General features: G+C 41.9%; 1 pseudogene; it reads left to right on the forward strand.

Annotated features, from left to right (window-relative positions):
• Nucleotides 1-23,542: 23,542 nt before the first annotated feature.
• On the forward strand, nucleotides 23,543-24,145 carry LOC148018897 (pentatricopeptide repeat-containing protein At3g29230 pseudogene; annotated as a pseudogene).
• The last annotated feature ends 757 nt before the right edge of the window (nucleotides 24,146-24,902 follow it).

Raw genomic sequence — 24,902 nt, forward strand, 5'->3', positions numbered from 1 at the left:
CTTCTAGTTTTCATGGCTTCATTGGTGCTTGTCAGAAGTGGAAAAGTGTGAGGCTTAGGAGACTAGCTTTTAATTGTATCCTTGAGATAGATAAAATTGTTGCATGAGCCTACATCTCCATAGCTAATATTTATGTAGCAATGCAAATGAAAGAGGATGCAGGAGAAATTGAAGTCATGAAAGTTGCAAATAAGGCTTGGAAGAAGCCAAGATGTTGTTGGTCGATTGATGCCAAAGGAAACACTCAATCCTTTTTAGTTGAGGACAAAAAGCATCCACAAAGCAAAATACACTTATGAGAAGCTACAAGATCTTATAGGAAAGATGCCATGGTAAGGTTATTCTTTGAGCTAGGGTCTAGTTTCACAAAACATATTTGAAGACATGAAGAAGGATGTGCTTTGTGGGCACACTGAGAAGTTAGTAGACTTTTCAAAGCAATTTGCAACTCTCTGGTTCATAATTGCCTATGCCTTGATAAACACATCAGAAGGGTTAACTATGATTGTTGTTATGAATATACTAGTTTGTAATGACTAGCGTAGAGCTATAGTACTCATATTTGAGATAGAGAAGCAAAAATTGAAGGTTAGAGATGCTAACTGTGTTCATATCTTTGAACTTGAAAAATATTCATGTAAGAATCGAGTAGTGCAAGGTTCACTTTTAGAAGAGCAGGGAATTGTAGTAAGGCTACTACAATGCATATCAAAATTTGTTCCTTGAGATTCAAATAAGATCAACCCATTACTAGAAGGCCTTTTAATTAAGAATACACTAGTGCCATGTGGTTGCTTGCAAAACTTCTTGGAGAATGGACCAATGTTAAGTTTGCTAATCTACACCTTGGATTTACACAAAGTTGTATCAATTAAATAGAATATCCATCTTTATTTTCTAAATATTTGTTTGTTATTAACTTTATATTTTTGTTTTGTATTTTAGCCATTTTTCTACTCCAAATTATCTTGCAACAAAGAGTGGATAGTGTTATAACCAACACTACAAGCAATGATGTTATAAGTACTTGTTTACAAGTTGTAAAAAAGTTTTAAGAATGTAAGGTTCTCTACACACTTGATTTACATAGTGGTGGAAACTAGAGTTGACTAGACTAGTGGTCATATTTACCAAATTTTGATAAAGAAAATGAGATACACTGCCACTACCATTAGTCCCATTGATGACCAATAGCCAATAATAATGCTAGGGAGGTGTGTCTAACATCATCCCAAATTCTACTCAAAATTGCATGCATTGTAGGGATGCTGTCTCTTATAATAATATCAAGTTTCTTATCTTCTGAGCTCATTGACAAATGTTCAACTACATTTATGTGATTAATCCCAATGATGAATAGTAAATATTACCTATACACATCAATACAAATCTATGTTCATGTATAAAAACACACACACACACACACACACACATCCCAAAGGGGGAAAATCTTCCAATGCTTGCTTGCGCATATAGTTATTAGCTATATATAGTTTGTCTATATATAGCATCCCTGGTCCCCTCTATATATTCCAACTATGTGTGCTCACTTGATGCACTTCTGGGGTTCCACTTTCGGTGTCTCTTGTCTCTCTTCTCCTCTCTCTTCCTCCGTTCCTCGTCTCCCTCGCGCACTGTTCAACATGGTATCAGAGCGAGGTTTCACAATTACACAAAGTTCTACGTCTAAGTAGTCAAAAGAACGTGAAGTGATGCATTGTTTCCTCTCTCTTCTCTCTCATGCCCGGAGCATCCTATGCTCCGAATCTCTATCATGTCACCTAGACGAGCATTCTATGCTCTGTGTTGTTTCTTGCATCCTATGTTGAAGGAGCAGTGTTGCTTCCTCTCTCTCAGGTTATCTAAACTCTGCGTTGTTTCTTCTTTCTCATGCCCCATGGACATCGAGAGGGTGACAAGTTACAGTAAAAGAGAGAGGATCTGTCGATAGCCGCCTCTCCACATACGGTGGGGATTTCCGGGAGCATCTGCGTGCATGTCAGGTAAGCCATTTTGACAAACGAGGTCTTCGACAGAAATTCTGATCAAGCCGCCTTCCTCTTTCCTTGCCTCCGGTCACCGTTGCCTCACCCTTCTCTCTGTCTATCCTGCCTGCATAAGCAAGTCGATGCTACATTAGACCAGTCACAAACACGTAAAAGCCTGGCTGGATTCTTTCATCACGAACATTGCAGCTGCGTCCATGTCTTGAATCCCTGTGATTTCATCGAGACAAGATGACTGCATAACACGTGCTAACCCTATCTTCTTGACAGTAGCGAACCAGGCCCACTACCTTTCTGCAGAAGAAGAAGAAGAAGAAGGAATATCATAACACACTCTTTTTGTGAAAAAGATGAAGAACAACGCATACTGATTTCAGACCTGAAGAATAAGAACCAAACACACTTGCTCTCGGAAGAAGCAAAAGAAGAACAGACACCCTCGTTTTCTAAAGTTAAGGAAGAAGTGGCATACTTACTGGTTTTCTGAAAACAATAATAAGAACCGGGCACACTTGCTCTGAAGGAGGTGGAGGAGAGGATCAGGCACATGTGCGACTAGGAGAACGAGGCGGTGCAATTACAGCAGCTGTATCGGCAAAAGCTATCAGAGACACTCCACATTTTATTAATTGCAACCACAGCATCAGTATCGGAAAAAGCTATCAGAGACATTCCACATTTCTATCAGAGACACTCCACATTTTATTAATTGCAACCACAGCAGCAGTATTGGCAAAAGCTATCAGAGACATTCCACATTTCATTAGTTGCAACCGTGTCTTCAAACCATGGCACTCTGTGTTTTGTGATTCAGCAAAACCCTTCCTTGTGGGAATCTATGCCTTCCATGAAGAAAAGGGGTTCACCGTTTTCATCTTTGTCCATCACGTTGTCATGGAGTTCGTGCAAGAGCTGCTGAACACGGGGTTCAAAATACTGCAAGGAAAGAGGCTAACAAGAAGATCTCAAGTTTTGATGCCAAAGATCACTATATTGCTTGTCAAGTGAATTACAACAAAGAAACTGCCAACAAACAAATTTTGTTCAAGTCCTTTTTATCTCAACATGTAACTTTTGGCCTTACTCCAAGGCTCCTAAGCAAGCTCAAGCTTTCAAACCACTAACAAAGGTAAAAGCAATAGGGCAAAGATTTTGCAGCTTCATCAGTTCATAAAGTGTCAGAGTTTCCTGTGCAAGCCCATGTTCATTATATGCTGTCAACAAAACTGTTCATGATACAACATCCTGCACTGGTATCTTGTTAAAGATTTCTTGTGCTTCAACAAGTGAGCCACACCTTGAGTACATTGTAACCAAAGAATTGCCAATTGGAAGAACCTTGTCAAATCCTTTTTGAGCAATCTCAGTATGAAGGTTTTGCCCTTCTTCTTTATTTCTCAATGCCTGTACAAGCTTTCAACAGAGCCAGGATTGTGTTATACATATCAATCAGCTTGGCAGAATCTAGCTATGGCTCAGCTGTATGCAAGATATTCTGGAAGTTAAAAAGGTGAAGCTGGTTCTTTCCATCGAAGGTCCACAGCAATCCCAATAGTTGGAGCAAGTTTCTTTGAAATACCCGCAGACTTTAGTTCCTCCAAAGTAAATCCACGGTCAGCTTTGATCTTCGAGTTGTACTTTAGAGTCTGAGAGTGCACTACAGGCCGGTGAGGCTCACTAGTAGGTCGTGGGAATATTCTCACGGCCTTCTTTTGCTTCGTTAAACATCTACGCTTCTTGCAAGCAGGCTGATTGAACCATGTTCAAACATAGTTCTGCCAGTCCTTCTTGAAATGGTCGTTCAGAACAACATTGTTATGCTTCATCTCTGTAGGTGAGGGAGTTGTGGTGTTGGTCACCCTGTTGCTTCACTCGATGCCTCCTCCTCCCCAGTCGCCCACCACCAATTCATGTGCAGAGATACATCTGCATCCGATGATCAGAACCATGGAATCTTATCCCTGCACCGTGGCTGATTCCTCAAATAAGAAACTGTGGCCCCAAAGCGATGGCGCCGCACCGGTGAAGATCATTGAGGCTGATTCGATAGATTTCCTTGATTGCCTGCCTGGGAGAGAGAAAAAGCGACTAAGGCTTTACCTCTTTTTTCTTTAGCTTTAGTCGTCTGTGACAAGAATAGGCACGGCCCAAAAGGGCTCCTATCACGCATCATCATTATCACCACCATCATCCCATCAAGATGTAAAGAAGAGACTCCAGACTCCCCGAATGCCTTGCGTTTCACGCAGATTCAGCTACATCAACAGCTAACTTAGAGCACATCAAACCTCTAGAAAAAGCAGACCAAATGGTTGCAAACGAGATCTTGAGAGTGTCCCCATCTGCTTTCTTCCCACTAATATCAGCGCGTTTTCTTTTTCGACCTTCGGCAAGTGCTTCAATTTGTCTGCCACCAAACCAGCGACCATTCATAATCTGAATACACTTTAGGCCACTTTGTCCATCTTTAAATTTGACCAGAACTAGTCCTTGTGAGTTATTGTCATAAATACGAATTTTCTCAATAGCACCAAGTTTGCTACACTCTTCAGTTATGTCTGCCTCCAAATCTGAGAGCAGATTCGGGTCCTCCACCAACTCCTGCTATGTGAATATGTTTTTCAGAAGCACACCCATTGCTTGCTGCTTCTTAGCATCATCGAAGCCACCGACGATAGAGAACATAGCCCCAGATCCAAAGGCAGCTACCATGCTAGTCTGAACATCTTCCACGCCACCACGAACTCTTCTCATTGCACATGATATTCCTGAATTTACACCTGTCATTATTGCAAAGTTTCGAGCTTGAACTAGACGACCACCTGTCAAAGCCTTTTAACATAGTCTAGAATCAGAAGCCTTGGTCCAGGTGCAACCTTTGTCTTCATAGCTCAAATGTCGGCTTCTACAAAGCTTCCTTTGATTCCACGGTATCCTGTACTTTTCTTGGAGTTCATCATTGAAATTGACAGCATGATAATATTCTTTGGCATCAATTTTTCATATTTTTCTGACACACACACAACATGCACACAAACAGAAACACACGCAAATACAAACACACAAGTGGAGTATGTACATTGGATGCGGGTACTGAAAAGGACGGAAAGATAATGTAGTAATCAAACACAATGAAACACACGTGAAAAGATAACACAGATGCACAACAAAAATGGAGGTGTTTACGGCTCGGATGCGCAGCAGCACGACAACGTTCTGATCATGGCAGAATGCCAGAGCCGAATGTCATCTTGGAGCTCATTGCCAAGGACCATGCATGGTATGCAGGAACTGCATCCTTGCAGGGAGCTTTCTTGCATGTTCATTTTCAAGACTTTTTTGTTGAGGAAGATGAGCTTTGACCTTCACATCGCTTCAAGTCTACTGAAGAAGCAAAGCAGATGATTCGTCCAACATCTCAAGCCATGCAGGACTATCAATGTAAAGATGTTCACCCTGGTATGATTCTCTGTGTTGCCTGTCGGCGGTCTCCTTCAAAGTTCTTTGAATACTATGATGCAGAGGTGTTGGAGGTGAAGCGGAGTCCACATAAAGTTGGAGCTAATAGAGAAGAATACTATGTGTGCATATTCAAGGTGAAGTGGCGAGGGGGGCACAAGCAGAAACAGTGCCAGGAAGTTTGTTGTGGAGACATTTGTTTTCTTGTGCCTGGAGATGTAGAGGATGATCCTGTAATAAGGGAGTTCCTGCGTACCAACCTTGAAGGATGGTAGCAAGCAGTCTAACAGCTTGAAACAGGATGGGAATGGAACAAGCAGTGCTTTGGAAGATAACAAGCAGTTTGCCACCTTAAAAAAGGATGGAAATGCAACAAGTGATGCTTTGGAAGATGAGAAAAAGCTTCTTGGAAGCAAATTGGAGCAGAGTTCTAATAAATCAGTGTGTATGATTATTGAATCAGATGAAGAGGAGGAGGTATGAGGTGGCGTGGTCTGTATACGCCTATCACTATCAGCAATGCTTCCAAAGTCACTGTCTGTCACATTTGAGGGTCTTATTTTATGTTTCAGCTAATGGGCTAATGATATTCTAGTTGATGATCTGTTTTCTAGCAAATTTTTTGTCTTGACATTATGTTTCCAACTGATGATCTTGATGTTGCAGGTGATGAGCTCTTGATATTCCAACTAATGATATGACATTTCTGTTGATGTTCCATTTGCATAATTTAGTACAATTTCTCATCATTTTAATTGCTACTATTTCATCTTTCATGGTTTCATTACACCACTTGATGGTTCAAGAATTTAGATATGATATAGCTGCTGATGTTTCATTTTCTAGCTCATAATTTGTTTGCATCTCGTCTATTATTCTTTCCAACTGATGACCGTATTTCAGCTTATAGTTGATGCGCTGATAATATTTTAATGATCGTAATATTCATCTCGTTATATTCCAGCTGATGATTGATGGTATTTTGTTCATCATTTTATTATTCTAAATGTTTCTTTCTTCCAGCTGATTTTTGGCTCTTCATGCTACGTTTCATATCATTTTGTCTATATTATAGCTAATGCCAGCTGATGTTTCATTATTATTCCATCTGTTGAGTTGTTCCAGCTGATGTTTCATTCCTTTTTCTAGATGTTGAGTTATTCCAGCTCATGTTTTGTTCCTTATTATGTTTCATTGTTTCCAGCTGTTGTTTGTCTATTTCCAACTGACTCGTCTGTTCAAGCTTATGTTTATTCTACTTGATATTTTATCTATTCTAGCTAAGGAGTTGATGTTGTAGCTAATGTTTTCGTCTTGATAATGCTCATCTCGTCCATTCTTCTTTCCATTTGCTGGTAGTATGCCAGCTGCTATTTTGTATATTCTAGCTAATGAGCTGATGAAATTTTCATCATATATTCTAGTTGCTGAGTTGATTTATGACATTGTCATTGTGTTCTAATGTTGATATAACTTTTTCTATTAAGTTTTTGATGTCACAGATTATGTTGCATAGCCGATTATATCCACACTCAAGGTGAAGCAATTTCATGGCCCTTTATCTCCTTCGATTCCTTCATCTATTGTAATTCAAGATTGATGTAGCTCCTTCATTTATCTATAGTAATTCAGGAGTGATGTAGCTCCTTCGATGCCTACAAACAGGCACTTGTATATTCAAGAGTGATTTAGCTCCTTTCAACTTTGTAATCATATATTTTCAATATTAATATAGCAGTAGGGCTATATAGAGCTGTGGGTTTGTCCCTTGAGCCCCCAAGGGTTTTTCATCCACAGTTAGGGACCTTTATTTGAGTGGGGGTATTAGCTATATATAGTTTGTCTATATATAGCATCCCTGGTCCCCTCTATATATTCCAACTATGTGTGCTCACTTGATGCACTTCTGGGGTTCCACTTTCGGTGTCTTGTGTCTCTCTTCTCATCTCTCTTCCTCCATTCCTCGTCTCCCTCATACACTGCTCAACAATAGTGTGTTTGTTCAATGATGACATCAAAGCAACATTAGCTAATGGAATTACTTTATATCCACATAATTTTGGGTAGTTGAACCCCCCATATCATAGTCAAAAAAAACAAAAAGGCCATGGTATGTCTAACTCCGAGTATCTATTGACATCTCTTACAGAAAAATAAAATGGAAGAGTATCCATAGCTGAGTAAATTTTCCTATACGGTGGAGGAGCTGGACAAGGAGTATGGCCTATGTCCAGAAGGCGTGCTTCCAAGGAACTTAGGTGAGGTCGCTCTTTGTTAAGACTAGTGGTTGACTATCTTCAAGCACAAGCACCAAAAGGGTGAAAGATCTATCCGAGCAACATGCATGGGGGGTTGGAAAAGACATGGAGAAGGGTGAATGGTGCTTCTCAAGTTGATGTCCCTCATGGAAAGAAGCCTTGCTTCACAAATTTTGTGACCAAGATCTCTATAGAGCCGAGGCTTGGGTAGGTAGGGTCAATATGTGATTACGTTGTGTAATATTCCCCCCCGGTGCCTCCCCCCCGTGAGACCCCCCCTAATTTTTTTTGAATTTTAGATATAATATTCCCCCCCTCATGCCTCCCCCCCATTTTTTAAAAAAAAAATAATTTTTTTTTTTTAACTATCCCTCTCTCTCCCCCTTCCAACTGCATGGCGGGGAGAGAGAGAGTGTGTGTGAGTAAGAGGTAGAGTGGGCGGGCATGTCGGCCCCCCAGGTCGAGGGTGGCGGCTGTGAACAGCCATCTCCCCCCCTTACCACCTCCCCCCACCTTATAACGAAGCCCCCCCCCCTCCTTGTCGTCAGTCCGTAGCCCCCTCCTCCTTGGTCACCATCACGCCCCCCCCCTCCATCTTCGACAGCAACACCCTCCCCCTGGTGGTTGTCAACTTGCCGCAATGCCCCCCTTGTGGCCATCATCAGGAGTGGCCTCCCCCCCTGGTCGTCGTCAGGGAGAGAGAGAGAGAGAGAGCAAGAGAGAAGCTTCTAGAAGCTTCTTCTCCCCCCTCCTTAAAGAGAGGTCACACACCCCTCTTGACATTTCCAGAAATATGCCCCTCCCCCCTTCAATCTCTTTCTCCGCTCAAGGAGAGGCGGCGAGAATCTTGTATAGGAGAGTGTGAGAACTCTAACACTCGTACACACGTCTTCAAGTATGGCCTTGAAGCGTAGTTCCACAAAGATGGCCGGAAACCCTTTAAGCGAGGATGGAGGTTCGAAACAAGGTGGCACCGCAACCACGAACGGTTCATCAGGCATCAATACCATTGGAATCATGACATCACTCCAAACCTAGGTTGCTCTATTATTAAATCATAGGTTATAATTGTCACGCCGAAAAATCATATTCACATGCATCACATTAAATTGCGTGTTTGATAATTTCCTAGGTATGAACTTAGTTGTGATGTATGTAATTTCCGTTGTAAGATGGCATCACAATAAGTGAAATTGATTAGATAATTGCATCATAATTTACCAAAAACGTATTGTAAGAATTCCTACATAAAGTGCATTGTTCCTTGCACAAGTTCTTGCTTAAACATAGGACATTGAAAGAAACAAAAGTGCATCTAATCTACGAAATGGGACTGAGATCCATGAATCCCATGTCAAATTCCTTGGTGACTTCAACAGGGATAGGTAAAAGCTTAAGTTCCTATGAGTGTTATTAGGAGGGCTTAAGAAGATTACACTTAAGATGGAGTAGGAACTGTTCTAAACATAACCATCTTAACCAACCATGGTGAACGGGATAGACAATCTTAGTCAATTAAGATCAAAGATAAAGGTACATAGGTACTACAAGGGATCTAGGAGATAACCAGCAAGTTGACCAACCAAGGACAACGGGGTTGTCCATGATCTATTTTACAAGGAGACCTAGGGTAAGGATAATTAGGGTCGACAGGGTAGCTTGCCAAGCCCTTGGGATCTCGGCAAGTCGTGAATGATTCAGGATCGAATGTTGGGAGCATTCGAGAACAAGGAATCACATCTTAGCAGTTAGTCGTACAAGCGACCTCTGAGATGATCGTGATGGTACACTTAGGTACATTGTTTGAACTTCTTTGCTCAAGGAACTAACTCAAGGCAAAAACTTAATGCTTCACGTTAAAAGCCTGGAGGGAGAGGCATGTTCAGTTACCTTTGACTGTCTACTTGGCCCTATCCAAGGGGGCTATTAGCTGCGCCGAGTATGTGGACCGAACCCGCCACGAGAGATCTCTCCATTGGTGCTGCATGGAGTGGGAGAACGCTTGGGTCCCAGGGGAGGCTCTTGCTATAAATTCCTTGCCTCTGGATCCCGCACAAGAGGCCGACGTGACTCGAGATGGGATCTCGAGGTCTATGGGTGGAAACTTGGAGCAGCAATCCTGTTGATTGCTGGGATAGCCTTCCGACATGATATTGATGTATTTCGGGACTATGATAAATAAAGATCCGATATTTGAAAAAGAAACTTGCTTGACTTTGTTTTTGTGTCAGTGTCTAAGTTACATGAAGAAATCTGTGTTTAAATTGATTAATTAAGGAAGCTGCTTTTGCATGTCAAACATAATGTGGTAGGTAATTAGATAACTAAGCAAACCGAGGGAAGTGCAGTGGGGACGTGAATTGGGTTCTTCCTACAGAAGGGTGGTCTCGGTTAGCTGGGAACTTTTCTCAAAAGACGAGATAATGAGACTATGAAGACCTAGCATCACTAGAGTTAGAATTCCGATTTATGTTGTTTTAGGGGAATGGAATGGGACTATGCCTTATGGGCAGAGAGGTTGAGCTTTGCATCCCTCTAGTTTTCCATTCTCCATGAACTAAGTGCAGCATAAATCCGCTTCGACTCCATCGTTCCTACGCAAAGTGGTTCATCTAGAGCTCGACGTTAGCTATGCCTAGAGACTTGGTTGATAGGAAAGAAACCCTGACTTTAGGTCGGTCCTAAGTGGGAATGGCCGAACTCTTTCGCTCGGGGCAAACTCGGGAATACCTAGATCGCAAACCCTATGACATTCCTTGTGAGTGCCAGGTGGCACTTTCTAGACTCTCTTCCCGATGGGCTACTAAGACGTGTCCCACAAATGGACGAGCGGACAAGTTACAGTTGGTATCAAAGCAAACCAACGAGATCTAAATATTACAAGGGAACTTAATGGAGGAAAATAAAGGGAATAAGGGGATAAACAGGGAAAGGTGAGTAGAATAGAGCAGTGTTTTCTGTTGAAAATATTTCTTTACTCACTTATGGATGCTGGGTTGCAGAGTCACCAAGCATGGAGCAAGTTCTTGGTATTCCAATTCATGTTCATGATTGCAATACATGCTTCGAGTTATCACCAGAGGCTTGGCATGATGGATATTCAAGACCGCATCTATAATCCATCGCTCCTGTATGGGGAGTGGAGATGGACGGGAGACTCATGAACATACTACATAGCAGCCCACCGACTCGCGTACCTTCAGACCAACTTAAAGAGAATCAAGTGGATGGAGGATTTAAAGATCATGAAGCTGTTCATCTTTGTCGAAGCTCACGTAAACGCAACTTTGCATGTTAGCGGTTGGCAAGTCAAGCAAAACAACTATGTCTATGAAGAAGTGACCCGGGTGATCTCTGCTGATGACAGAATCAAAGTGTTAGGGCGCTATGAGAAGAATGGGTATCAAAGGAAGGCATACCCCAAGCTTCTTATGACTTACCATTTCCTGAAAATCCATGACCCCACTCCATATTATTATTCCGTCCCTGTAGCCGATTGTAACACAATCCTATTTTTCCCAAACTAATGATCTCGGAGGGGATAGTCACTTGGGAATAGCTTAAGGAAACTGTGCGAGGGAGGTATCTGCCACCTATCTACTGCACACAAAAGATGAATGAATTCTATGACTTGAAGCAGTTAGGATTATCCCTGGAAGCATATTATTCGAAGTTCATTTCACTCCTAAAGTATGCACCCCCAATGGATATGACACAACACGTGTCAAAATTATGTGTTGGGTTGAATCCATCCATAAACACTCGATTGGAATCAATGCATCCAACGAACCTATAAGACGCACTCAGTCGAGCTACTCCAATAATACAGGAGATGCAGACCAAAGCAAGGAACAACAGGATTTGGCCTTACAAAGATCAGAACAAGGGTATATCTATGGCTCAGACGAAGAGAGCGCACGGTCCGAATTAGGGCCAAAGAAAGAAAGCTAGGGCCAATGCTATCAACAACTTTATTCCAACAGAAAGAAATGATCACAACCCACATTGCTTCCATTGCAACGAGCCCGAACACTTCAAGAGGGAGTGTCCCAAGCTTAGCAGAGGACATCGCCAAGGGCAATCCCAAGGTCAAAATAGAGCCGCTCATGGCCAAGGAACCACTGTTATGGCACGAGGGAGAACCTCCAGTGTTTCCAACAAGGAGTTAGACAATGAAGAAGATCCATCCATGGATGTTGACATTGAGAGGGCAATGGTTCACACCACTCTTCACAAGAAGCGTCCAAATCGCCAATTCCCGGTGATTCAAACTCCATCAGAATATCAAGATAAGAGCTTCAAAACCCTAATTGACTGTGGCAGTACACATTTCTTCATTTCACCAATCTATGTAAAAAAGATTAGGGATAGCCACAACAACTGCACCTACTTTACTTATGGAATTAGAAAATGGTCGTGAAGTCACTTGTACTAGGCAAACTGCTAAGGTGAGACTCCTACTGGGTGGGAAGCCAACTTCTGTGAGATTTAGGGTAATGAACCTAGGTGTCCATGAATGTTCACTCAGAATGGATTGGCTAACACCCAATGATGCCCACATCCACTGTGGGAAGGGCAAAGTCTCCTTCCGAAATTATGAAGGGGAATTAGTCACAACTCAAGGTGAGGCCGGTAAGCCAAAAATACAGTTGGCAAAGGCAACACGGATAATAAAAGGTGTTCAAAAGGGTCTACCTATCTATTTGATTAAACTGAATAAGCTAGATTAGAATCACGAATCTGGAGAAGAACCTTCATGGTTAAAGGAATACGCAGACGTATTTCTTGAAGATCTGACGGAACTTTCTCCTCAAAGGGAAGTCGACAATGAAATCAAACTTGTGCCAAGAGTTGCACCGATCGCAAAGAGGCCCTATAAGATGTCCATCCCGAACTGAAAGAGAAACTCAAGAAATTATTAGATCAAGGCTACATCTATCCTAGTAGTTCACCATGGGGAGCTCCAGTGTTGTTCCAAAATAAGAAAGATGGAACGCTTCGCCTATGCATTGACTACAGAGGGTTGAATCAAGCAGCCATAAAAAATAAATACCCAATTCCAAGAATAGATGAATTACTTGACCGTCTTCAAGGACCAAAGATCTTTTCAAAGATAGATCTCAGATTTAGATAAGGATCAAGGTAGAAGATATCCCAAAGACTGCATTCAATACAAGGTATAGACACTTCAAATTCCTAGTGATGTCATTTGGGCTAACGAATGCTCCTGCTACCTTCAACAGGTTAATGCAGGATATCTTTAGGCCCTATCTTAATGACTTTGTACTCATCTTCTTTGACGATACCCTAGTCTACTCGAAATAGGAAAAATATCATGAACCCAGCTTCATATTGTTCTTGAAACAATGAGAGCACACAAGCTTTATGCCAAGAAGAAGAAGTGTGCATTTTTCAAGCAATAGATTGAATATCTGGGATTCATTGTATTAGCGGAAGGAATTTCAGTAGATCAGCTAAGGTCACAGACAATCTGGAATGGCCAACACCAACTTCTGTCAAAGAAATACACAGTTTTCTTGGGTTGACAGGATGGTATAGAATTTTCATCAAAGATTATGCTTTGATTGTAGCACCTCTGACTAATCTACTAAAGAACAAGTAGCATCTGTATGGTCACTTGCCGAACAGACCAGCTTTGACAAACGAAAGCAAATCCATCCTCAAACATCCAAATCTTAGTAAGGAGTTTGCACTGGTAACTGATGCTAGCGCACTTGCTTTAGGATGTGTACTTATGCAAGAAGGTCATCCCATCAAGAAAATTGAAGATCCATGAAAGGAATTATGCTAACCATGACCTGGAGCTATTGGATGTCATCCATGCTCTCAAACTTTGGAGACATTACTTGCTCGATAACAAATTTTCCTTAGTAACGGACCACAAGAGTCTTAAATGGATCTTCACCCAGAATGAGCTTAATATGAGGCAATGTTGATGGATCGAAGTGTTGGAAGAATACGATTTTGAAATCAAATATAGGCCTAGAAAATAGAATGTGGTTGCTGATGCACTCAGTCGCAAGGCATTTCTTAATTCTCTCATTTTGCAAGATCCATCAATAGCAAGGTCTCTAGCCATAAAGGTATCAATACCAAACAACTCGATTCTCGAGCTAGCAAAAGAAGAGGCATATCATGACCCAGTCTATCAAAAAATGCTAAGGGAGATCCCCATCAAGGATCAGGACCTGAAGCTAAAGACAAAGTATCAAGAATTCTCCATCAGTAGTGGGCTTGTCTACTTTAGGAAAAGATTATGTATCCCTGCAAGCCAAACTCTCAAGCAGAAGATACTGTGCGAAGCCCATGACTCCCCTTTCTCAGGACATCCTGGTTATGCTAAGACCCTTAATGCGGTCAGAAAGAGCTATTATTGGGAAAGGATCAAGGAAGACATACTAAAATATGTCACGGAATGTTTGTCTTGTCAACGCATTAAGGCAGAACATGTTAAAATGCCTGGGAAATTGCAACCACTTGACATTTCCAGAAATGAAATGGGAGTTCATTAGTATGGACTTCATTGTTGGCTTACCCCAAGTTCAAGGAGGATATAACTCTATTATGGTTGTAATAGATATGCTCACCAAGGTCGCACATCTCATCCTTGTCAAGACGAACTATGAAGCTTCAGACATCGCAAGATTATTCATCAAGAAAATATTCAAACTTCATGGGTTACCCAGAAGAATCATTAGTGATCATGACTCTCTTTTCACATCACACTTCTGGAGGGCTATCTTTGAGGCTACTAGAACTCAACTCTGTTTCAGTACAGCTTACCATCCCCAAACTGATGGTCAAACAGAACGAGTCAATCAAGTCATTGAAGATATGCTTAGGGCATACTGCTGTCGCGAACCCAAAAGGTGGATTCAATACTTACCACTGGTTGAGTTTGCTTACAATGCTTCTTGCTAACAGAGTATTCAAATGACCCCTTTTCAAGCATTGTATGGGCATGATTGTCGTATCTCTTTGAACTTCTTAGATCCAAATTTGAGGATAGAAGCTTCAAGACAGATGCTGGAAGACATGGATGATCAAATCAAATCAATAAGATAACACATTCAGGCTGCCAAGGATAGACAGAAGGCTTACGCTGACTTGAAATGGCAAGACAGATCCTTGGTTGAAGGTGATATGGTCTTCATCCATGTACACCCTAAAAAGAGTTCACTATCCTTGGGAGAGTACAAGAAGCTAAGTCCAAGGTATTGTGGACCCTATAAGATCACCAAGTGCCTGGGGCCTAATGCTTACAAACTACTGCTGCCCACAACTCTAAAGATTCATAACGTATTCCACGTTAGCCTATTGAAAAAGTATCTACGTAATCCAAATCATGTACTTGATGATCAACAAATTATAATGCCTGGCTAAGGAGTCCTTGAGCTATGGCCTGATAGAATCCTATATGTTAGGGAGAGGCATTTGAGATCAAGGACCTTGAGAGAATACCTCATCTAGTGGAAAGATTATCTAGAAGAGGATGCCACCTCGATGGATGAAAACATTCTAAACAATACCCTCCAGGTCTTCTCGAGATGAGGATATCTCGATTTCTCTAAGGGGGAGAGGATGTAATATTCCCCCCCCCCCCCCGTGCCTCCCCCCCATGAGAACCCACCTTAATGTTTTTTTAAATTTTAAAATAATTTTTTTTACTCTCCCTCTCTCTCCCCCTACCGACTGCATGGCAGGGAGAGAGAGAGAGAGTGAGAGAGTGAGTAAGAGGTAGAGAGGGGGGGATGCAGCCCCCCAAGTGGACGATGGCGGCTATGAACAGCCGTCTCCCCCCCTTACCACCTCCCCCCATCTTATAAGGAAGCCCCCCCCTCTTCCTCGTCAGTCCACAACCCCCTCCTCCCTGGTCATCATCACGCCCCCCCTCGATCTTCGACAACAGCGCCCTCCCCCTTGGTGGTCATCAACCTGCCGTAGCACCCCCCCCCACGCGTGATTAGCGCTGAGGGAGAGAGAAAGGAGAAGAAGAGAAGAAGAAGCAGAAGAAGAAGAAGAGGGAGACAGAGAGAGGAGGAGAAGAAGAAGAAGAAGAAGAAGAAGAAGAAGAAGAAGAAGAAGAAGAGGGAGAGACAGAAGGACAAGAAGAGAAGAATAAGAAGAGGGAGAGAGAGAGAGAAGAAGAAGAAGAAGAAGAAGAAAAGGGAGAGAGAGAAGGAGAAGAAGAGAAGAAGAAGAATAGGGAGAGATAGAGAGAGGAGAAGAGAAGAAGAAGAAGAAGAAGAAGAAGAAGAAGAAGCGAGAGAGAGAGAGAGAGAGAGAGAGAGAGAGAGAGAGAAGCTTCTGGAAGCTTATTCTCCCCCCTCTACTTAAAGAGAGGTCACATACCCCTCTTGAAATCTCCAAAAATACGCCCCTCCCCCCCTTCAATCTCTTTCTCCACTCAAGGAGAGGTGGCAAGAATCTTGCATAGGAGAGTGGAAGAACTCTAACACTCGTATACGCGTCTTCGAGTATGGCCCGGAAGCGTAGTTCCACAAAGATGGCCGGAAATCCTTTAAGCGAGGATGGAGGTTCGAAACAAGGTGGCACCCCAACCGCGAACGGTTCATCAAGCATCAATACCACTGGAATCACGACATCACTCCAAACCCAGGTTACTCTGTTATTAAATCATAGGTTATAATTATCACAGCAAAAAATCATATTCACATGCATCACATTAAATTGTGTGTTTGATCATTTCCTAGGTATGAACTTAGTTGTGATGTATGTAATTTTCATTGTAAGATGGCATCACAATAGGTGAAATTGATTTGATAATTACATCATAATTTACCAAAAAAGTCTTGCAAGAATTCCTGCATAAAGTGCATTGTTCCTTGCACAAGTTCTTGCTTAAAATGCATTTCAGAGGACATTGAAAGAAACAAAAGTGCATCTCCGTATTGCAAGAAGGATTCTAAGGTACATGTAATAAGCTACAGAAAAGATTGAAGCGCAGCTAGGCTCGTACAATAATTACATTAAGTTATAAAGGTTAGATCATTCAAGAAGGTTATGGGACATGTTAATAATTACAAAGAGGATAATGTTAAGGTTGCAAGGTTCACAATACATGAAGATCTCCACCAAGTGATAATAGGCCATATCAACATGATGGTCACCTCCTCAATATAACTCCACAAGATACCATAGTCAACATTGAAATTTTTAAGAGTCTAGAGATCACCACCTATAGCCATCAACAATATCATATTACACTTAGCACTGGTGGTTCTCAGCCTTCCTACCCAAGAGGATCACCACCAAGTGGTAGAAGGAAACTCCACTACTTTGATGGAGCCCTCTCGCTTTGTGGTGACCCATGCAGGGTTCACAACACATACAAGTCACTACACCAAGTGATAAACGGCCATATCAACACAATGGTCACCTCCTCAACATAGCTCTCCAAGATACCATAGTCAACATTGACATTTTTAAAAGCCTGGAGATCCCCACCTATCGCCACACCTGCAATATCATTTCACCACATAATCACAATGTAATCATATAATATAGTGCCTACATGGAGAATGAGGCTTTGTAGTTCTCTAATTATCTCATGGTGTCTCATAGTTCTTACAGTGCATATTATAATACCATTGTTGTACTGTTGCGCATCCGAGGTGTGGAATCCACCAAAAAGTTGTGTGTGTGACATTTGTTACTTTGTACATACTTAGTCGTTGTGTTTGCATTTTTGTTCTGTGTGGGCAATATAGTGGAGAGAGGTTTGGAGCGAGAGGAACTTATCTGTAATGCTCTAGTTGGCATGTATGCTAAGTATGGAAACCTACCAGATGCTGATGCTTGCAAAAATATTCATCGAGACATGTTTATTGAGAATACCATGATCTCTATGTATGGCAAGTGTGGAAGCATTCTGGAAGCTCAGCAGGCATTCAACAACTTGTCCTTCTACAGCACTATATCATGGAATGCAATGTTGTCGGTTTATGAGGAGGGTCAAGGCGAGAAGACATTATAACTTTACAGACAGATGCAAGAAGAGGGCTTTTGCCCAAGCTATCCGACTTTTGTGATAGCTCTTCAAGCCTGCAATGCTCTTGCTGAAGATGTAGATGCTCACAAGAAGGGCTTCACTTCAGATGCTTTTGTTAACAACACTCTTATTAGTATCTATGGTAAATGTGGCAGCATTTTAGAAGTAGAGAGCATGTTTGATGGGCTGTTTGATCAGGACATTGTTGCATGGAATGTTATGATCTCACGATATTTTGAGTTGGGTAAGGTAGAGAAGGCTCTACAGCTGTATAGTCAAATGCTAGCTGAAGGAATGAGTCCCAATAAGCCAACTGTTGAGATATCGAGCTCCACTCGTGATACGCCAGGGTGACCGTTGTGTATTTATGTCACCGACTTGTCAGTTGCAGACGCGGTTGGTACACCGCCCATGAATAATAGCTACATGATAGCTATCCTTATCTACTCTAGTTCGTCGCTTAGTTAGTATGCCACCTTAGTTGGTTGAGTTTGGTTTGAGACCCATATATAGGGTTCTTCTATTTCTTTGTATGAGAGTTATTTTGGCTTACACAACTAAGAAGAGGAAAACTGTTTTCAGCCTCCACCCTTGTGTGTCTTCCCCCATTGTGCAAGCAAGAAAGCTACAAGTGAGACTCCTTCCTTCTCTCCCACAATCTTGACATGGTATCAGAGCCGTGTTCGTGGTAAGGAGCTCAAGAAAGCAAGCCAAGCTCGCGGTGTTCTGGTAAGAGGAGCAGTGTTGCTTTCATTTTCTGTTTTGGGAGCAAATCTCTGCAGGTAGCACAGCTGGAAATTGCAAGAGTGCATTGTCTCAGGTTGAGACGCCCTTCGCGGTGAAGCAAGAGGGCAGTATATGCTGCGGGGAAGGGCTTTAGCCCATGGTGACCTTGTTTTTTTTATTTGAGGCCATTTCGGGGCCTGTTTTGCAGACGGAAGTTTTCTGCACGCACTCAGGAAAAGGCTCAGTTTTATGCTGTGCAGCCACTGTTCTACAGTTCGGTGAAAAGTTACTGTAGAAATTGCATCGTATGCTTGTGCGCAGAGACATTGGGAGTTTCAGAATCATCCTTGGTTCCTGTTTATGCAAAATCGTCACTAGGAAGTGACTGTGTGGTCAAATACCACTTTCGCCAGTTTTGCAGATTTGCCCTTGTGAGGGTGAAGCTGAGTTTTTTGTAGTGACAGAATTTTTTGCAGTGTTCTGTAATGGCGTCTGATTCTCTTTCACAGATTGTAACTGAAAATCTTGACAAGAACAACTACCAGGCATGGAAGTTTAGAATGACGAATTTCCTTATGGGAAAAGGATATTGGGAATTTGTTGCAGGAAATGAAGAAGAACCTGTTCTTCCTGATGTTCCCAATCAACAGCAAATGCAGGCATTCAAAGCATGGCATGAGAGAGCCAGGAAAGTTATGTACTGGCTATCTATTAGCATTTCAGACTCTATGATTGTGCATATTCAGGATGCAAGTACGCCAAAGGAGGCATGGGATAGTCTGTCAAAGATGTATAGCACAAATACGCAAGCCAGGAAAATGCAGCTCAAGCAAGAGTTGCACAATGTGCAAAGAGAAAATATATAAGGTGAAGCACAATGATGGGTTTATAAGGTGAAGCACAATGCAGATGGTTCTGTGAACAGATACAAGGCAAGATTAGTAGTCAAGGGGTATGCACAAACATATGGCATTGACTATGAAGAAACATTCAGTCCGGTTGCAAGGATGGCAACCGTAAGAGCAGTCATTGCTATGGCTGCATCAAAGGGATGGTCTTTACATCAGATGGATGTAAAGAATGCCTTCTTGCATGGTGATTTGCAAGAAGAGGTCTATATGGAGCAGCCACCAGGTTATGTGCATGCTGTTCATCCTAAGTTTGTTTGCAGGTTGAAGAAAGCTTTGTATGGCTTGAAGCAAGCACCTAGAGCATGGTCTGACAAGATAGGACAGTATCTTGTCACTATTGGGTTTCAGATTTCCAAGGCAGATTTCTCACTTTATGTGAGAAAAACAGAGAAAGGTATTATGCTACTTGTCATTTATGTTGATGATTTGATTATGACAGGTGACAGTGATGAAGATATCATTCATGTGAAAATGCTATTGAAGCAGAAGTTTGAGATGAAGGATTTGGGAGAGCTGCGTTATTTCTTGGGCATTGAGGTGATTAGATCACCAAGTGGGATACAGCTCTTGCAGAGGCAGTATGGATTGGACATGCTGTCCAAATATGGGATGACAGGCTGTAAGCCTATTTCAGTTCCTTTGGAGCAGAATGTGAAGCTTAGCGCAGATGCAGGTGAGCTTCTGGAAGACCCTACTATGTATAGACGCATAGTAGGAAGTTTGATTTATATGACTATTACCAGGCCAGATTTGAGCTATGCTGTTGGATTGGTAAGTCAGTTCATGCAGGCTCCAAGGAAATCGCATTTGGATGCGGCTAGACGCATACTCAGGTATGTGAAGTCCACATTGCAGTATGGACTATTTTATGAGACTGGGGTTCAGATATAGCTGCATGGATACACTGATGCTGATTGGGCTGGTAGCATTTCTGATAGACGATCTACCAGTGGATATGTGTTCTCTTTCGGGAGTGCTGCAGTCACTTGGAGCAGCAAGAAACAGCCTACAGTTGCCTTGTCGAGCACAGAGGTCGAGTACAGGGGTGCAGCAATGGCTGCATGTGAGGTAGCTTGGTTGCATAAGCTACTTTATGATATGCATCAGCCTACAGATGGGCCGGTTGTCATTTATTGTGACAACATGAGCAGTATACATTTGGCAAATAACCCAGTCTATCATGCTAGAACAAAGCACATTGAGGTGCATTATCACTATGTACGGGAGAGGGTTTTACTAGGTCTTATTGATCTAGTTTATGTCAGCACAGAGGATCAGGTAGCTGACATATTCACGAAGGCATTGGGCGCAGAGAAGCTGCGCAAGTTCAGAGACCTGCTTGGTGTGCAGGAATTGGGATTGAGCTCGAGGGGGAGTGTTGAGATATCGAGCTCCACTCGTGATACGCCAGGGTGACCGTTGTGTATTTATGTCACCGACTTGTCAGTTGCAGACGCGGTTGGTACACCGCCCATGAATAATAGCTACATGATAGCTATCCTTATCTACTCTAGTTTGTGGCTCAGTTAGTATGCCACCTTAGTTGGTTGAGTTTGGTTTGAGACCCATATATAGGGTTCTTCTATTTCTTTGTATGAGAGTTATTTTGGCTTACACAACTAAGAAGAGGAAAACTGTTTTCAGCCTCCACCCTTGTGTGTCTTCCCCCATTGTGCAAGCAAGAAAGCTACAAGTGAGACTCCTTCCTTCTCTCCCACAATCTTGACACCAACATTTCTTGGTGTCCTCCAAGCATGTGGTTCATTTGCAGAGAAGGGATGTACTGTTGCTTTAGAGATTGGTAGGGCATTGCATGCTGATGCTGGCTCCAAAGGTTTAACGTTAGATACATTTCTTGGTAGCACCCTTGTGAGTATGTATGATAAGTTTGGAAGCATTGGAGAAGCATAGAAGGTGTTTGAGCAGTTTTCCCAGGCGGATGTTGTTTTATGGAATGCAATGCTTTTAGCATATATTGAACAGAATCAAGGAGAAAAGGCTCTAGATCTTTACAAAAAGATGCAAGACGCTTGTAGATTGTTGAATGATGCAATAATTATTTGTCTTCTGCGGGCTTGCTGTGAAATAGGGGAGAAGGCTTTCAAGCAGGGCATTGTCAATAGGAATGAAGTGGTTGTCTGCTCAAAGTTAGGGTTTCTTGCATTTGATTACAGGGAATCTATCGATCCTTACACATACATAGATGAGACATACATCAAGACCAAGCTTTTTGAACGTGATGAGTTTGTTGGTGGATGCCACTGCCTCACACCTGCATATCTGAAGAATCAGTTAGAATTGAGCAGGAGGAACATGGGACTGGATTGACCATGGGGATAAACTTCATTGACTGTGCATCAAACTTCCGCACTATGCGCAGAGAGCTTCTTATTGGCCAGTGTTTGGAGAAGGCCGCTTTTCTGGTAAAAAAAGGGGCCGCTTTTCTGGGGTGTGGAGAGAAAAAGCAAAGGCTGAAGACGCAAGCTTGGGAGAACGTGCAGAGTGATGTCGAACCAGTAAAAAACGGCAGAGTGAGACTATCAGAGGCCTTCAACACCTCTTTTGCAATTATTGAGAGCATGATTGTGAAGGTGACTGACACAACAATATCTCTGGATTGTCTGTCAACAGCACTGGGCGATAAGCTTATGAGAGTGTGCAAACGATGCTGAATTGAAGAAGACGGCCAGAAGGAGTATTAGGATGAAGACGATATGGAGTCGAGTTTACAGCTAACCAAAAATTTCATCTTCAAGAAGATAAACAAATAGAATTTATGGCCTTGAATCGCATGAAGAAGAGGCAATCGTGTCATTACTCTTGATTGGCAACCGAATCTACTATAGATGGACAGTGCGATGTGTGAATCGAAAAACACTCTAGTGATTTTTATGAGGATGTAAGGGCCATATTAGTGGGCAAGGATCAGAAAGCAAAGTGGAACCCAGCAACCCTCGAGTTGGTGAAACCAGAACTAGTTGATTATTACTTCTCACCATTGGATGAAGAGGAAGAATTAAAGATTCCTGATCGACACAGAAGACAACAGCTCAACTAGAGAGCCACAGATAAAATTTCTCCAAGGAACTGGATTTCGTTTTTGCTGAAGTGGTAAGTGCATGCGAAAAAGTAGATGCTGCAGTACTGGATGATGAAACAATCGGAACACTGGAAGTTCCAGGAAACCTGTGTGTGCAAATATGAGGACTGATGGCATTGACTGCTTTGGTACTCTGATTGGATGGTGAAGAAATTTAGCCTCATCAATTTTGTTCCCTCTTTTACTACTTGGTCCAAGCTGGAGCTTTACTGGGCTGCCAGAGAGGCCATAAACATCTACTCTGAAATATCTATGTGATACAATTACTACTTTCTTAAGGGCTATGGTGGCTACATCCAGATGTCTTTGCAGAGATTTTTGAGTTCAGTAGCCACAATGCAGTTTGAACTTGCTTGATTCTCTTTGAGACCATGATTTCTCTCTAGTATGAAGTACACTAGCTAGAATCAGAAAACTGTTAAAAGATGAGGTCAAAGTGGATTTGATGTTGATTTCTGAATTTTGTTAATGAGAAAAGGAAGATGTGGCCTTACTCTCTTTTCTGTGTGGGATACTTGTGAAGTCTGTCTAGGGCAGATCTAAAGCTAGGACCATTTCGTATATGCCAGGGTTCAAAACCTGAAAACAAATTCTGGTCTGGTGTGCATGCATTTTCTTCAATGGAAGTTTTCAATGAGTATGAAGCTAAAGCAATTGATGTTGAACAGGGTTGTAATCAAATGGGTGAAGTGCGGCTAGTATTGCATACATTCAGGTCTATTTGCCACATTCAAGAGACCAAAAGGCTTGAACAAGTTGATTATAGGGCCATTATCCGAATTGAGGTGACCTTCTTTCAAATTGAATCATGATCTTGCTTGATTGATCTTCTATCCTGAAATTAGTCAAGGTCCTCTGTGGTCGTGACTTTGCTTTCGGATGTCGTACTACTGCGCATCCGAGGTGTGAAATCCACCAAAAAGTTGTGTGTGTGACATTTGTTATTTTGTACATACTTAGTCGTTGTGTTTGCATTTTTGTTCTGCGTGGGCAGTATAGTGGAGAGGGGTTTGGAGCAAGAGGAACTTATGTGTAATGCTCTAGTTGGCATGTATGCCAAGTGTGGGAGCATTGAAGATGCTTATTCAGTGTTTGTTGCCTTGTCAAAGCGAGATTTGGTCTCGTGGAGTTTCATGATTGCTGGCTTTATTTTCAATTGTCAATACAAATTGGCAATGCAACTTTTTGAAGACATGCAAAAAGGAGGTCTTAAGCCCAACAGAGTAATATTTCTGTGTCTTATTTCTACGTGCACTGATATGGGTTTATTTGGAGAAGCCAAAGCACTCATAAATTCCATGTACAGGGATCATGGAATCACTCCAGATGTTGAGCATTTGAATTGTCTGGTCAACCTTCTTAGTCGCTCAGGATGCTTGAAAGAGGCAGAAAGTATGTTGCAACATATGCCATTTCAATCAAATGTGGTTGGTTGGACATCTTTGCTCGCTAGCTGCAGATCTTATGGAGAGGTGGAACTTGAAAGACACTGCTTTGATCAAATAATTAAAGCAAATTGCAGAGATGCCTCAGCATATGTGCTTATGGCAAATATTTATGCTGATGCTGAGATATGGGAGGATGTAAAAATTATCAATAATATGAAAGAAAGTGCGCAGGCATGGAAGAAACCAGGAAAGGCGATTAAATAGGCAGACAATGAGTTGCTGCAGTTCAATGTCCTAAATATTGAGCACTCAAATTCTTGCTTTATTTACGAAAAGCTTTAGGCTGTAAATTTCCATGTAAGGACAAGCGGGAAAAAGGGAAAATCATTTCACTAGACTCCCAGACTTATGGAGGAAACAAGATTAGCCCTGTGAAAGGGCTTGTTGAGTGCAGTTTGGTTGAACACGACACAATTACGACCTTGGAAGACAATGGTGCATATGTTGGCCAGTCTGAACCTGGAATTTGGAGGCGCTTTAAAGAAGTAGGTGCACTGGATGAAGGCTCCATAGAGAAGAAGGACAGAGGTGCCTTGATGGCTCACATATCAAACTTGGAGTCAGAGCTCTATGATTATCAATACAACATGGGTTTGTTACTAATGGAGCGGAAAGTAGGATTTGACCACATGGCTAAAACCAATGACAATGTTTCTACAATATAGATCATTTCAAGGGAAACTTACATGTGTAGTAATTAAAATGTTAACTTTGGGCCAAATGGAATTGTGAGATTGCTACATAACCACATTGATATATAGGTGGATCTCATATTGGACTAAATCTCATTCTTTGATTAAATAGGATTTGACCACATGGCCAAAAATCTTAGCAAAGTTCCTAGAGTATGATCCTTGCATAGGAAACTTACATGGAGAAGAAATCCAATATTAAGTTAGGGACAAAATCATCCATGACATTTTCTACATAACCACAATGATTTTTCACTATATCTCATACC

The sequence above is a fragment of the Lygodium microphyllum genome, chromosome 20 (genome assembly GCF_053477565.2).
Source record: "Lygodium microphyllum isolate KBCC chromosome 20, Lygodium_microphyllum_v1.1.10, whole genome shotgun sequence".
Classification (NCBI taxonomy): domain Eukaryota; kingdom Viridiplantae; phylum Streptophyta; class Polypodiopsida; order Schizaeales; family Lygodiaceae; genus Lygodium; species Lygodium microphyllum.